The following is a 17,010-nucleotide window of genomic DNA, read 5'->3' as shown; positions in this document are numbered from 1 at the left end:
TCCCATTTGTCAATTTTGGCTTTTGCTGCCGTTGCTTTTGGTGTTTTAGACATGAAGTCCTTGCCCATGCCTATGTCCTGAATGGTACTACCTAGATTTTCTTCTAGGGTTTTATGGTATTAGGTCTAACATTTAAGTCTCTAATCCATCTTGAATTAATTTTCGTATAAGGGGTAAGAAAGGATCCAGTTTCAGCTTTCTACTTATGGCTAGCCAATTTTCCCAGCACCATTTATTAAATAGGGAATCCTTTCCCCATTTCTTTTTTTTGTCAGGTTTGTCAAAGATCAGATGGCTGTAGATGTGTGGTATTATTTCTGAGGACTCTGTTCTGTTCCACTGGTCTATTTCTCTGTTGTGGTACCAGTACCATGCTGTTTTGGTTACTGTAGCCTTGTAGTATAGTTTGAAGTCAGGTAGCGTGACGCCTCCAGCTTTGTCCTTTTGACTTAGGATTGTCTTGGCAATGCGGGCTCTTTTTTGGTTCCATATGAACTTTAAAGCAGTTTTTTTCCAATTCTGTGAAGAAAGTCATTGGTAGCTTGATGGGGATGGCATTGAATCTATAAAACCTTGGGCAGTATGGCCATTTTCACGATATTGATTCTTCCTATCCATGAGCATGGTATGTTCTTCCATTGTTTGTGTCCTCTTTGATTTCACTGAGCAGTGGTTTGTAGTTCTCCTTGAAGAGGTCCTTACATCCCTTGTAAGCTGGATTCCTAGGTATTTGATTCTCTTTGAAGCAATTGTGAATGGAAGTTCATTCCTGATTTGGCTCTCTGCTTGTCTGTTACTGGTGTATAAGAATGCTTGTGATTTTTGCACATTAATTTTGTATCCTGAGACTTTGCTGAAGTTGCTTATCAGCTTAAGGAGATTTGGGCTGAGACGATGGGGTTTTCTAAATATACAATCATGTCATCTGCAAACAGGGACAATTTGACTTCTTCTTTTCCTAACTGGATACCCTTGATTTCTTTCTCTTGCCTGATTGCCCTAGCCAGAACTTCCAACACTATGTTGAATAGGAGTGGTGAGAGAGGGCATCCCTGTCTTGTGCCAGTTTTCAAAGGGAATTTTTTCAGTTTTTGCCCATTCAGTATGATATTAGCTGTGGGTTTGTCATAAATAGCTCTTATTATTTTGAGGTACGTTCCATCAATACCGAATTTATTGAGCGTTTTTAGCATAAAGGGCTGTTGAATTTTGTCAAAAGCCTTTTCTGCATCTATTGAGATAATCATGTGGTTCTTGTCTTTGTTCTGTTTATATGCTGGATTACGTTTATTGATTTGCGAATGTTGAACCAGCCTTGCATCCCAGGGATGAAGCCACTTGATCATGGTGGATAAGCTTTTTGATGTGCTGCTGAATCCGGTTTGCCAGTATTTTATTGAGAATTTTTGCATCGATGTTCATCAGGGATATTGGTCTAAATTCTCTTTTTTTGTTGTGTCTCTGCCAGGCTTTGGTATCAGGATGATGTTGGCCTCATAAAATGAGTTAGGGAGGATTCCCTCTTTTTCTATTGATTGAATAGTTTCAGAAGGAATGGTACCAGCTCCTCCTTGTACCTCTGGTAGAATTCAGCTGTGAATCTCTGGTCCTGGACTTTTTTTCGTGGGTAGGCTATTATTGTTGCCTCAATTTCAGAGCCTGCTATTGGTCTATTCAGGATTCAACTTCTTCCTGGTTCAGTCTTGGGAGAGTGTAAGTGTCCAGGAAATATCCATTTCTTCTAGATTTTCTATTCGATTTGCGTAGAGGCATTTATAGTATTCTCTGATGGTTGTTTGTATTTCTGTGGGGTCGGTGGTGATATCCCCTTTATCATTTTTTATTGCGTCTATTGATTCCTCTCTCTTTTCTTCTTTATTAGTCTTGCTAGCGGTCTGTCAATTTTGTTGATCTTTTCAAAAACCAACTCCTGGATTCATTGATTTTTTGGAGGGTTTTTGTGACTCTATCTCCTTCAGTTCTGCTCTGATCTTAGTTATTTCTTGCCTTCTGCTAGCTTTTGAATGTGTTTGCTCTTGCCTCTCTAGTTCTTTTAATTGTGATGTTAGTGTCAATTTTAGATCTTTCCTGCTTTCTCTTGTGGGCATTTAGTGCTATAAATTTCCCTCTACACACTGCTTTAAATGTGTCCCAGAGATTCTGGTATGTTGTATCTTTGTTCTCATTGGTTTCAAAGAACATCTTTATTTCTGCTTTCATTTCGTTATGTACCCAGTAGTCATTCAGAGCAGGTTATTCAGTTTCCATGTAGTTGAGCGGTTTTGATTGAGTTTCTTAGTCCTGAGTTCTAGTTTGATTGCACTGTGGTCTGAGAGACAGTTTGTTATAATTTCTGTTCTTGTACATTTGCTGAGGAGTGCTTTACTTCCAATTATGTGGTCAATTTTGGAATAAGTGCGATGTGGTGCTGAGAAGAATGTATATTCTGTGATTTGGGGTGGAGAGTCTATAGATGTCTATTAGGTCCGCTTGGTGCAGAGATGAGTTCAATTCCTGGATATCCTTGTTAACTTTCTGTCTCGTTGATCTGTCTAATGTTGACAGTGGAGTGTTGAAGTCTCCCATTATTATTGTATGGGAGTCTAAGTCTCTTTGTAGGTCTCTAAGGACTTGCTTTATGAATCTGGGTGCTCCTGTATTGGGTGCATATATATTTAGGAGAGTTAGCTCTTCCTGTTGAATTGATCCCTTTACCATTATGTAATGGCCTTCTTTGTCTCTTTGATCTTTGATGGTTTAAAGTCTGTTTTATCAGAGACTAGGATTGCAACCCCTGCTTTTTTTGTTCTCCATTTGCTTGGTAGATCTTTCTCCATCCCTTTATTTTGAGCCTATGTATGTCTCTGCATGTGAGATGGGTCTCCTGAATACAGCAGACTGATGGGTCTTGACTCTTTATCCAGTTTGCCAGTCTGTGTCTTTTAATTGGAGCATTTAGTCCATTGACATTTAAGTTAATATTGTTATGTGTGAACTTGATCCTGTCATTATGATATTACTGGTTATTTTGCTCATTAGTTGATGCAGTTTCTTCCTAGCCTCGATGGTCTTTACATTTTGGCATGTTTTTGCAATGGCTGGTACCGTTTGTTCCTTTCCATGTTTAGGGCTTCCTTCAGGGTCTCTTGTAAGGCAGGCCTGGTGGTGACAAAATCTCTAAGCATTTGCTTATCTGTAAAGGATTTTATTTCTCCTTCACTGATGAAACTTAGTTTGGCTGGATATGAAATTCTGGGTTGAAAATTCTTTTCTTTAAGAACGTTGAATATTGGCCCCCACTCTCTTCTGGCTTGTAGAGTTTCTGCCGAGAGATCTGCTGTTAGTCTGATGGGCTTCCCTTTGTGGGTAACCCGACCTTTCTCTCTGGCTGCCCTTAAGATTTTTTCCTTCATTTCAACTTTGGTGAATCTGGCAATTATGTGTCTTGGAGTTGCTCTTCTGGAGGAGTCTTTGTGGCGTTCTCTGTATTTCCTGAATTTGAATGTTGGCCTGCCCTACTAGGTTGGGGAAGTTCTCCTGGATGATATCCTGAAGAGTGTTTTCCAACTTGGTTCCATTTTCCCCCTCACTTTCAGGCACCCCAATCAGACGTAGATTTGGTCTTTTTACATAATCCCATACTTCTTGCAGGCTTTGTTCATTTCTTTTTCTTCTTTTTTCTTTTGGTTTCTCTTCTCGCTTCGCTTCATTCATTCATTTGATCCTCAATCGCTGATACTCTTTCTTCCAGTTGATCGAGTCGGTTACTGAAGCTTGTGCATTTGTCACGTATTCTCGTGTCATGGTTTTCATCTCTGTCATTTCGTTTATGACTTCTCTGCATTAATTAGTCTAGCTGTCAATTCTTCCACTTTTTTTCAAGATTTTTAGTTTCTTTGCGCTGGGTACGTAATTCCTCCTTAGCTCTGAGAGGTTTGATGGACTGAAGCTTCTTCTCTCATCTCGTCAAAGTCATTCTCTGACCAGCTTTGATCCGTTGCTGGCGATGGGCTGTGCTCCTTTGCAGGGGGAGATGCGCTCTTATTTTTGAATTTCCAGCTTTTCTGCCCTGCTTTTTCCCCCTTTGTGGTTTTATCTGTCTCTGGTCTTTGATGATGGTGACGTACTGATGGGGTTTTGGTATAGGTGTCCTTCCTGTTTGATAGTTTTCCGTCTGACAGTCAGAAGGACTGTCTGTTGGTCTGTTGGAGATTGCTTGAGGTCCACTCCACCCTGTTTGCCTGGGTATCAGCAGCAGAGGTTGCCAAAGATAGATATTGCTGAGCAGTGAGTGTACCTGTCTGATTCTCCTTTGGAAGTTCCTCTCAGGGATGACTCCACCCTGTGAGGTGTGGGGTGTCAGACTGCCCCTAGTGGGGGATGTCTCCCAGCTAGGCTACTCAGGGGTCAGGGACCCACCTGAGCAGGCAGTCTGTCCGTTCTCAGGATCTCAACCTCCGCTTGGGAGATCCACGGCTCTCCCCAAGCTGTCAGACAGAGTCGTTCGCCTCTGCACCGCCCCCGCTGCTTTCCCTATTGGACCTCAGCTGTGGGCTGTCCCCAGAGGTGGAGTCTACAGAGACAGGCAGGTTTCCTTGAGCTGCTGTGAGCTCCACCCAGTTCGAGCTTCCCAGCGGCTTTGTTTACCTACTTAAGCCTCAGCAATGGCGGGCGCCCCTCCCCCAGCCTCGCTGCTGCCTTGCGATAGATCGCCGCAGACGCTGTGTTAGCATGAGGGAGGCTCCGTGGGCGTGGGACCCTCCCGGCCAGGTGTGGGATATATTCTCCTGGTGTGCCTGTTCCTTAAAGCGCAGTATTGGGGTGGGAGTTACGCGATTTTCCAGGTGATGTGTCTCAGTTCCCCTGGCTAGGAAAACGGATTTCCTTCCCCCTTGCGCTTCCAGGTGAGGCGATGCCTCGCCCTGCTTCAGCTCACGCTGGTCAGGCTGCAGCAGCTGACCAGCACCGATTGTCCGGCACTCCCCAGTGAGATGACCCCAGTACCTCAGTTGAAAATGCAGAAATCACCGGTCTTCTGTGTCACTCGCGCTGGGAGTTGGAGACTGGAGCTGTTCCTATTCGGCCATCTTGCTCCCCATTGTTGTCTTTCAAAGAACAGGAAGGCCTGAGAAGAGGGAGCGAGACAGGGAAATGGCTGGTGAGTTGACCAGTTGGAACACACACTCTTATTAATTAAGTTTGCTGTCTTAAAGGGGCATAGTTCATGGTATCCCAAAACCATTAAAATGGTAACATCAAAATTCAATGATCACAGATCACTGTAACAGATATACAGATAATAATAATGAGAAAGTTTGAAATATTGCAAGAATTACCAAAACATTATACAGAAACACAAAATGAGCACTTTTTTTTGAGCAGGGGGCAGGAAATTGGTATTGACAGACTTGCTTGACACCAGATTGCCACAAACCTTCAATATGTTAAAAAGAAAGTAATATCTATGAAGTACAATAAAGGTAACTGAGGTATACTTGTAAATATAACTCATCACATCAACAGGGTAAAGAGAAAAAATTATGCTGTCATATCAATAGATACACAGAAAGCATTTTCTAAAACCCAATACTCATTAATGGTTTTTAAAAAATCTATACAAATTACAAATAGAAGAATACTTCTTCAACTTGAAAAGAACATCAACAAAAATATTACCGCCAACACCATACTGATGGTGAGAAGTTTAATGCTCTCTCTAATAATGGGAACAAGGAAATGATGTCTCCTTTCACAACTCCCGATGTGCATGATACTTGAAGTCTAGCTAATGCAAAAAGAAAATAAAAATAGATAAAATATATATTGATTGTGAAAGAAGAAATAAAACTGTATTTGCTTACAGATGTTATGTTTGTCTATGCAGAAAGTCCCAGAGAATCAACAACAACAAAACCTACTAGAACCAATAGACAATTTTAGAAACATCACAGGATACCTGTTAACATACAACAGTTTATTATTTTTCTATATACCTGCTAAGACCACTTGAAATTTTCAGTTGAAAATACAATACCATGTACATTAACACCAAAATATGATGAGTACTTAGATATAAATATAACTAAATATACACCTGAACTGTATGAGGAAATCTACAAACCTCTGATAAAAGAAATTTTAAAAATCTAAGTAAATGGATAGATATTCTATGTTCACAGAAAAGGAGACTCAACATATTAAGAAGTGTCTATTATTTTCAAAGTGGTATTCAGATGCAACACAACCTAATCAGCCATATTGTGGTAGCTGAATACCTGATGTTAGAGTTTATGTAGAAAGATATAAAACTTAGAATAGCCAGCACAATATTGAAGAAGAACAAACTCAGAGGAGTAACACTAACTTAAGACTCTCTATAAAGATACAGTAATCCAAACAGTGTGACTTTGATAAAATAAATAGATTATTAAAACAGAATAGAGTGTCTAGAAATAGCCCCACACAAATAGCCAACTGACTTTGACAAAAAAGCAAAAATATTTCAATGGAGAAAGAATATTGTTTTCAACAAATGCTAATAGAACATTTAGATGTCTATATGCAAAAAATGAATCTAGACACAGGTCTTACATCTTTCACAATAATTAACTCTCAATAGGGATCATATACCTAAATATTAAACTTGAAACTATACAACTTTTAGAAGATAACATAGGAGAAAATATAGGTGTCCTTAGGTTTAATGATGACCTTTTTTAAAAATAGATTTTAATTTTAGAGCAGTTTTAGGGTTACAGTAAAATTAAGTGAAAAATACAGAGATTTCCCATACACCCTCTGAGCCTTACATATGCACAGCCTCCACCACTATCAATATCCTACATAGGAGTAGTACATTTGTTATAATCAATGAATCTATAATGACACACTCACATCACTCAAAGTTTATTGTGTACATTAAGGTTCACTCTTGGTGTATTATATTATATGGGTTTTGACAAATGTAAGGTAATATATACCCACCATTATATTATTATACAGGATAGTTTCACTGCCCTAAATATCTTCTGAGGTCAAACTATTTATCCCTTCCTCCACATCAACCCCTAGCAACTACTAATCTTTTTACTCTCTCCATAGTTCTGCCTTTTCTAGCATGTCATATGGTAGGAATCATACAGTATGTAGCCTTTTCAGATTGGCTGTTTTAATTTAGTAATATGCATTTAAATTTCTTGCATGTCTTTTCATGGCTTAATAGCTCATCTCTTTTTATTGTCTAATACTATTCCATTGTCTGGAAGTACTATAATTTATTTGCCCATTCACCTACTAAAGGGCATCTTTGTTGCTTCCAAATATTGGCAATTACCAGCAGTAATATAAACATTTGTGCATAGATAGATTTCCGTGTGTACAGAAGTTTTCCACTCATTTAGGTAAATACCAAGTAGCATATACACAGTTACATTGATGCATAGGCATGTGCGCACGCGCACACACACACACACGTACAGAAGTAATACAAATGTTTTAATTGAAATAAAAAAAATTCCTTCTCAATAGCATCAAATAATAACAAATAATTAAGGATAAACCTGACAAAACACGTATAAGACCGGTACATTGACTACTAAAAAACATTGCTGAAAGAAATTAAGGAAGAATTAAGTTAACTGAGTGATATATTGTTTTCACGCATTAGAGGCTTCAATATCATTAAATGTCAGTTATTGATTAACTTATCTATAGATTCAACAAATTATATATAAAATCCCAACAGATATTTTTGTACTAATTGTAAGCCTTATTTTAATTATCTAAATAATAAACATCATGTGGAATAATTGGGGTGTATTTTAAGGTAATTCAATTTGTTTCTTTACCATCTTTCTCCCTAATACCAAGTTACTATTTTTTTTAGAATAATCTGCTAAAAATATGGCCTTCTTATTTTTTCTTTTTAAAAATTGCTCACAATTCTTCAAAGCTAAATTTTGTAATTCGTTTATTTAAAATTACAAACAACTTTCAATCTCTCTTAACCATGCTATTATGTTTTAATTCAGAGAAATGTTATTACTTTCCAGTTATTTTATTTTTCTCTTCATTTTCTGGGGTTGAAAATATTCCTAGAAAAATAAGATTTTTTTTTTTTACAGTGATCTTAGTTCCACTTTCCAAAGATTGCTCTGCTATTTTCTTACTTACTTCCAATTGTCTTACCTTCATCTTAGTTCCTTGCCCTTCACTTTTAACCTAGAAAAGAGGCTGGGAATAAAAGGAGATTGAATTCAGCAAAAAGATATTATGTTGTTTCTTTTTCTAACACTCAAACTATACCTAAAAGAAATGTATTACTCTTGTGCTATATCCATGTTCCCTTTTCTCATCTCCAAATAACTCTCTCTAAATCAAATGCAGAAAGGGAATGTAAGCAAATAACCTGTTTGGTCAGTATTAATTTGATATTACTAGTGTTTAGAAAAATGGACAAAGTTTTTTTTAATCTTATGACTAAAATTTTCCAGACTGAAAAAAAAAATAACTGTTTCATCTCCAAATTAGAATACGTAGTAAATTTTAGCAGTAGAATTTTTGACATATAATTTTTTTCACTTGAAAAAAAAATTACAATAAAATGTTCATATTATATTAAGTCAATTGTATTTTAGTCTTGATTTATTAATCTGCATTGGACAGCTCAACTTTTACACATGTAGTATTGCTTCAAATACAATACAGTGATATTTACAAATAAGACATAAAATTGTTATAATGCTAATCTCATGATTGTAAGAATAAAAATTAAATTATTCTTAAAATTAAATTAATTTATTTGAGAGAGATTTTTTCAAAGATTTAAACAGATTGTTTCCAGCATTTTTGTCTCTAAAAGTGAGGTGAATTAGATGAGCCTTATAATTATTACCAGATTTTTCAGAATATTAAATATAAAACACTCTTCCTGATCTAAGATCAAGTGCAATGTGAAGAGATAACTAAAACTAGAAGACAGTGAAAACCTGGATAAATAAATACAAAGCTTACAGAATACATCTTTGTAGTAGCTATTTATTTATTTGCCATATGATATCTGTTTTTGAAATTTTTATTAAATACATATAATGTATAGGATACCAATGGATGCTGAAATCAATTTATTCTGGATTAAAAATATATTTTTTCAAACATGGCCAATTTTAGTAAGAAGACATTTATATTCACCCCCTTAGGAGAGATGACAGGAAAGCAACTACAGAGGTGTATAATATGGTAATTTATGCAAATATATTGAATATGTGAAGAGCAAATAATTAAGTTTAGGCAATGAAAAGACAGGTAAAACTTAGACTTCTCAGTGATTTGTGCATTGGGAATTATACACCTTCCTGATTACATTAATTGAGGACTAGATGAGGTAGCAATTGTGCAGATGTCATGATGACTACTGCACAGATACGCACAGCTGTCGGCAGTAGGTATGCCACTATTGTGTTTAATTTCAGTGCTAATATGCATGTGACAGCTACAGTAATGAGATGCTAGTGTAAGGTGGACAAGTAGTAAAATTTACTCTTGTCCTAGAAAATGTAAAGGGATTCTAAATCACCTGTCAGAAGCCCATAGAATCAGTCCTACATCTGCAACATGGGACGATCACCAAAGAAAAGAGTTTTCCAGAACACAAAAGAAATAGGTTATTTCTCATATTTTATTTTACATTTTTTTGTGCTAAAGCAACTAGTTGGTATTTACAAGTCACATTTTATTTATCAACAGATAATTTATTATATTGATAAACTATTGGATAATATGGTAGCTTGGAACATTTATTGCAGTAGAGAATTTTGTCAGACACTCTAATTTAAAAACTAGTAGAGTGGGTTATTTTCTTTCAAGAGGTTGAAATTATTCAATGACAAATATTTCCTTTGTGTGTGTTTCTGTTATTTTCTGCTATCTCTTAGAAGGTCAGTAGGGAAAAAGATTATATTTAAATGTGACATAAATATGATATAATTCTGAGTGGCTATTTAAATACCATTTTTCAATGGTCATAACAAAAGTGGATATTGAAATATTAGCGTTTTGTTAACGAGAAATATTGTTAAATAACATAAATAAAACTTGACATTGTGATTGTGAAATATTTCTGACTTTGTAACAAAATGTTCATTATTTGAAATTACATCTTTTTTCTTGTAATAAAAATATGAATTTTATCCACTCAAAATCATATATTGTATAACTGTTTTGCAAAGATAACAGCAGACTTCCACTGATCTATTTTTATCATCTTTTTCAGTTTTTATTGTCCAGGTTGTTTCACACTTGTAGATGTCGTGGAGATTTTAGTGACGTTATTGTTGATATAGATTAAAAGAAAATTCCCTAATACAATCCTCAAACCTCAAGTTTACTACTTACTGTTGAAATCATATAAATTAAACTATTCGTGGTGGCAGCAGTGGCCTATCCAGTGCAGCCACTGTGGGGACTCAGCTGCTGTGGGGGAGGCGTATCTGGGGCTGCACAGTCAAGGGAGCAGGTGGGGGCTGGAAACAATTGATCCCAGTAGGAGCCCCAAAGCCCCAGTGAGTTGGTGGGCAGAAGCCTGCGTTTCTGGGTGCAGCTGCAGCCACCCTGCAACAGCTTCAGACCTGAGCATCCCTGTGTTCTCAGGGGGCTGAGGAGCACCCTGCCCCCGCAGGCTTGGAAGTGTCTTCTCCTGTTCCCTGGCTTCTCCTGGCTCCCGGCACCCGGTCTGTGGTGGAGCAAAGGTGCAGATGTGTCCCAGTAGCTGAGGCCAGGTGCTGTCACGACCTGATTGAGTGTGCGCATGCTTTGGGCCACGCTGACATGCCAGCCCCTTGTTGCCTCAGGCCCCTCTGGAAACTGTTTCTGAGGAGGAAACTTTGGGGATCAAGGAGCACGGGAGGGAGGCCAGGGGCCTGAGGGAGGATGGGCACAAGCCTGTGGATGTCCCTTGTTGCATGGAGGCCTGTGGCTGCCTTTTGGAGCAGACAGTGTGGATGCTGTGGAAGGCATGTTGATGGCAGCTGGAGGCAGACAGGCTCCTAGGCAAGAAGGGGCAGGTCTCTGGTGAAACTCCACCTTCAAACCAGGGATGGCCTGAAGCCTGGGGGCGAGACTGCCAGTTTGGGTTAAGTTGTGACCCAGAGCAGAACTTCTTTGACGCCTTTCAGCCGGTCAAGGGGTGCTTTTTCCGGGCCCATCCAAGGACCAATCAGCATGCAGTTCCTCCTGCCCATGGCCCAATCAGCACACACTGACTCCACTCTGAGCCCATAAAAACCCCTAGGCGGAGCCAAACTCATACACTCCTTGGGACTACCTGCTTGTAAATAGGAGCTACCTGCTTTGGGTCTCCTCTTCATTCACAGCTGTTCTGTTGCCCAATAAAGCTCTTCTCTGCCCAGCTCACCCTTCAATTGTCTGTGTAACCTCATTCTTCCTAGACGCAGGACAAAAACTCAGGATCTGTTGAATGGCAGTAGGGAAAGGACTGAAACAATTTCTTGGCTGGCACGTCACTGAGACACTTTCCTGGCTGGCTTCTCAAGTTGCAAATGGGAGCTAAAGAGGCTGTAACATGTTCCTGGTGGGCTCCTCAACCTGCAGATAGTGACATGCTCTCAGACTGTGGAAGTGTAGCCTGGCGACCCTTCTGGGGGCCCAGACCTCAAGATTCCTCAGCCAGAGCTGTAACATTACAGCCCTCCTGCCCTCCGTCAGCATTGGGTGGCTGCCCCACAAGACACGAAGCACTGATAGGGCCAGGGCCAGCCCAGGAGTCACAGGCCGGAGCGGGGTGGCAGGACTGAGAGTTGTAACACAAACGGACTAAAACATATCTCCACAAAACACTCCCATCCACCGCTGCTCACCATACTGCTGGCTATGAGAGGGAGAGAAGAGCTGTGGCCCTTCTGGGAACCCAGACCCCGGGACTTCCTGAGTTAGGGCTGTGACACACTCCAACACCCACTTTGGGAGTTCTCAGTTTCTGGCATCTTTGTGTTTCTGGACACCCCTCGTCCAGACGCTGTTGTTGGCAGTGGAAGCTGCTTGTGGTACCTCTGGTCCAGCACAGTCTTACATGGAACCAGAGCCTGTGCTGGCACCTGGAGCTGCCCACCCCGCCACACAGCCGCTGGTGTGCCTGGCTATGTGTAGTGGCCAGACCCCATGCTGACTTGCTCGCTTACACACCACTCGCTGATGAGTGCCTGGCTCAACCTTGGCAGGCGTGGGAACCTTGCTATAGCGTGAGCTGAGCACAGCCTGCCTGGCTGAGTGGGTAGAACAAGCCCACCAGGCAAGAGCAAAACTCAAGCAGAGCCACTGCCAACCAGAGGTTTCCCTTAGGATCCTGTGACACAGTCACTAGTTCTGAGCAAGACTATGAACATAAAACAAATCGTTGTCTACAAATCTATAGGATTTTTGACAAGCATTATGGTAGGATACATAGATTATTTTGATGGTATTATGAAGATTATTTTGATGGTATTATGAAAATTTTCCATAAGAGGACACCAAATACTAATTTATTACAATTGTACTCTTTAATTTAATTTTTATTTTTTATACTTTGTAACATTTTTTTGTAGACATGGTGTCTTGCTTTTTGCCCAGGTTGGTTTTTGAATTCTTGTTCTCAAGCAGTTCTCCTGCCTCAGTCTCCCAAAGTTGAGATTACAGCATGAGCCACTGCACCCAGCCTTCCTCTCTTTTAAACTTTAATAGACTAAATAGAAACAGTGAAACTAGTATATTGCATCATTGTTTTGTCTAATTCAGCCAGTAATGCTGCTTGAAAGCTCTAAATAGATGATTAGATTGATCAATACATAATTCAAGAAATAGACTTTCGATTAATAAATAAGGCCAGGGGTGGCAGCTCATGCCTGTTATCTCAGCACTTTAGAAGGTCAAGGTGAGGACTTTTGAGCCCAAGAGTTTGAGTCAGCCTGGGCAACATAGCGACATCCCATCTCTACAAAAAATCAAAAAATTAGCTGGGTGTGGTGCTCACGCCTGTGGTCCCGGCTACTTAGGAGTCTGAGGCAGGAGGATTACTTGAGCCAAGGAGGTTGATTCTATAGTGAGCAGAGACCACAGTACTGTATTCCAGCCTGGGCAACAAAGCAAGATTCCGTCTCAAATTAAATACATAAAAAAACTATGTTGCAAGAAGAATGAATTTATATGTGAATTCAATCCTAGATAACAATGAGAGTTCCAATATATACATGCAAGCTATAGTTTATTTGGAAAATATTATCATTTCAGATCATTTTACTTTATTATACACATATGTTGTTAGCTTACATTATTGTAAATATAAGTTAATTCTTATGTTTGAATACATTATGGAGATTGCAGAACAATGTGTTATGTAACCTAATTCAATGTTTCTTGTGTTTCTTGAAGACAAAATATCCACAATATAAGTTTTTCCTAATTAGAAGACACTTCAAAAATTGTTTAGGAAATATCTTAAGGTGCTCTTAAAAGATAATGCATTACTTAATACCATCAGCTCAAGAGAAACACAATATTGTGAATTCATAAAAGCCCAAAAGAAAGCAATGTCATGGAATGGTCCTAAATCAAACTTCTCTGGTTTCTTTTTTGCCCTCTTTGTTGGTTGATTTATTTTAAGAAAACTGTAATAGTATTATCTATACAAAAATATTAAATCAGAGTTAAATATTTCAAAATACAGAGTATAGAGGAAACACTTTCCATGAAAAGTAGAACATTCAGCAGTTTGCAAATTATTGGAGTGTTCCAGTATTTTTCTTTAAAAATTAATATAAAAAATTTAAAAGGGAAAGAATGCTTTCTTAACCTCAGGTCCACTGAGTAGGCTGTTTGGCAGGAGGTCTCAAAAATTGAAATTCATTATTTTATTGAATTACTACAGTACAGATTTTTGTTTCTCTATCTTGCACATTCAGAATCCCAGACTTGTGAGACGTGTCAGCCTAGAAACATACAACAAAAATCCACGAGGGTGTTAGTATAAATGGACATGCTAATTTTTTATGTTAAATAATAAATATAACACATATTTGTCAGAATACTCTTTATGTCATGGTCAGCAAAATTATTTTCTAAAGCTAGATAACATGAAAAGCCAATTCATAAAGTTTTATAAAGACAAAGGACAGTAGTAAACCAAGCTAAGTCAATATATGTTTGATGGTATCTATACAAATATCAACCTCGTTGGTTTAGATAACTGGATCAGCACACTTGAAGGCTGTTACCTAAAATCTCATCTGCCCTGGTTATTGCTTGGATGGGTACTTGTTCTGGGGTGAGCAGATCTGTGCAAACCTACCCTCAATGTCCAGAAAAGCTCGGAGATTGAAGAAAGAGCCTGGCAAATTCAGTTTCTCGGAAAGAAATGTGAAAAGTAAAAAATTCCTCTTCCAAGTTTCCCTTTTTGTTAAAGAGTAAATAATAAGTGTTAGAAATAATAGTTTCTCTTAAAAACTAACTTCCTTCAAGCTTCCTTGCTTTTTGCTAATAACTCTTTGTCAAGGCCTTGTAGCTGTTAAATACAGTAAGGGAGTAAGTACATTCTATGTCCTTATACTTTAACCAAATTATTTGTTCTGGCCTATAGCCTGCTCAGACACATCCAAACATGCCCAGGCATTTCCCTGCTTACAGCACATGCCTCTTCCTTATTTGGAAATGTTATTATTCTTCTAGTTTCCATAAACAGCCCTCTTCATTTCTTTGTTCTCCTTTGCGAGCTTACTTATTTAGGAAAGTTTTAAGTTTTTAGCCAATCGGATCAGTCTAGATTGTGTGGTCTGGCTCCAGCCAATGGAAATAGGATGCAGCAGTAAGGACCCAACGCATCAGGGATAAAAACTCCTCTGCTTTTCTTTGTTTAGTGTGCTTTCGTGACAATCAGGCTTCCGAGAAACACCCTTTCTGCAGGAAGTAAAACTGTCTTGCTGAGAAAATTCTTTGAGCGCTAGTTCTTCTCTTCAGCACCAAGGAACAAGCATTTGTTTCTAACAGAAACATTTCATAGGGACTTATGAGCAAAGGCCACGACTTGGGCAGTCATGAGGCAAGATGGTGGATCCCTACGCTGTTGCCCCCCAGACGCAGGGCTTATACACCGTAAGTAAAAAATGTGTGGTACAACTGAAGTTTACCACTCAGGGAAAGGCAACAATGTGATGTGAATCTGCCTAAGGCTACGGTTTATAGTCAAGGTTATTCTCACCTAAGATTAAGTAAGTGCTCTTACACAAGGAACAGTAGCAACAGTAAAAATCTTAGAGGCATTCCTGGAACTGGAGTTAATCAGAATTTAATATGCCTGATTAGCATCCAAGATGGAGTGGTTTTAGCTTCCATATTACTGTTAAAAATTCTGTGGGTGAAACTCTTTTTGAAATTATCTAACATGAATGAATAGAACACTGTTTCTTTAGCTATGCAATGTGTTTTATCAGTCTACTATCAAGGTCGGTAGGTTGTGCCTATATGGTGGTTTTCCCAATCCTCTTAGTCAAATTCAGAAAGCTTTTTTTATTGAGATATTCAAGTACTGATAATACATATTTCCTGTAGGCAAAGGTATGCCTACAATATTATGTATCTAATTTTATTTAATCCAGTTATGCAAAAGCAAAAATAATAGGCATACTGGAAGATTTAATACAGAATTTTTCCATAAAAATAAGGTTCCAGGCTGAAAAATTCTTGACAGTTATTTACAAGGTAGAATATTGGGTATGTATTCTAATTGGGTTTGTATTCTTGTGAAAAAATATATTTTCACAAGACAGTCTTATCTGTCTGAAGTTCATTAGTACTACTTCTCTTAGTGGGTTTCACTACATATTCCTAATTAATATGTGTTATTCCAAGATTTTCTTCAGATAATATTAGATGTAAACTAACGTAATTCAAAATTGAGTATATTTAAATAATTCTGATATTGAAACTACCTTTGCAAAGATTATGCAGTGAGAGAAATTAGGCATGGCTTACTCCATCTTGCTTCTAGTCTCGGAGGCAGGTTGTCCTCACTAATTCCTGGGCATAAGCCAAGCTAACCATGGGAGGAATTCAGTTTATAATTTGACTTTAAAGCAAGGATGATAATAGTTCCTCCCACAAAATAAGCCGGTCTTTACTCAGCGACTGATAATTACCTTTGTAAAACTAATGGAAGATCATGACGTCAGGGTGATGGGAAAGGTTGGATGATGAATTCTACTAAAATGTAGGCATAGTTTCTATAATTCCTTACTGCTTAGGAGACATGTGGCCAGAGTCACAAAATTTTTAACTTCCCCAATTGCTCCTATAAATGACATCACTATCGTAGAAACTAAGATTGGTCTTTTAAGATTTCTTCAGATTTTTGCTCATGGTAATCAACTGACACCACCTAAACTGGTGTCTCATTACTCAACTGTTCCCGTGGTCCCCACCCACAGGGGGACTCAGAACATGAGGACTGTTTTCCATATCCCTATGACTTTTTAACCAAGCAGAAGCATCAGTTCTCTAACCCCCTGCCTACCAAATTATCCACAAAAATCCTAGCCTTTGAGTTCTGATGTAGGCTGATTTGAGTAATCACTCCAGTACTTTCACTTGGTTACCTCTGCGTTACTAAAACACTTTCTCTACTTCAATACCACAGTCTCAGTGACTTGGTTTTGTCTGTGCAGTGGGCAGGAAGAACCTGTTGGATGACTAAAATATTTACCTCAGTAAATAATTAAAGGCAATTTAATTTATATCACTGAACAATGCTTCTTAAAGTACTTTCTCTTCTGCTATTCTCCAGCAGTTATGTCTGCTTTAGGATAATTTTAAAATCCACACCCTTCTCACAACAGTGGTCTCTTCTTTCTCACCTATTTATTTATTTATTTATTTATTTTGAGATGGAGTCTTGCTCTGTCACCCAGGCTGGAGTGCAATGGCAAGATCTTGGCTCACTGCAACCTCTGCTTCCTGGGTTCAAATGCT

The sequence above is a fragment of the Trachypithecus francoisi genome, unplaced genomic scaffold (assembly GCF_009764315.1).
Source record: "Trachypithecus francoisi isolate TF-2019V2 unplaced genomic scaffold, Tfra_2.0 Lachesis_group13, whole genome shotgun sequence".
Classification (NCBI taxonomy): domain Eukaryota; kingdom Metazoa; phylum Chordata; class Mammalia; order Primates; family Cercopithecidae; genus Trachypithecus; species Trachypithecus francoisi.
Note: the sequence above shows the minus strand (reverse complement) of the source record.